Raw genomic sequence first — 296 nt, forward strand, 5'->3', positions numbered from 1 at the left:
TTACAACTTTTATTCGAAACATTTTTCTCTAAAATGCTCCCCCGCCGAGTTTTCTTGCCGTTGCCGAACTTATGGGACACACTGTATATATATATACATGTATAGTTTTCTCAGAGTCCACGCAACTGTTTATCGCGATGTCGCAGCATTATATATATACATATAAACATATACAGTATGTTTGATAAGAGCGTGTACAGCAAAACTCAAAAACTTAGGATAATACATAAATTGAAAAAATTTGTACACATTATGCATGATATAGACTGCGATGCTTTATTATTAATAAGTTGTCC

Source organism: Odontomachus brunneus, unplaced genomic scaffold, assembly GCF_010583005.1.
Source record: "Odontomachus brunneus isolate Ranch 3 - 2012 unplaced genomic scaffold, Obru_v1 Obru_scaffold_130, whole genome shotgun sequence".
NCBI classification, from domain to species: domain Eukaryota; kingdom Metazoa; phylum Arthropoda; class Insecta; order Hymenoptera; family Formicidae; genus Odontomachus; species Odontomachus brunneus.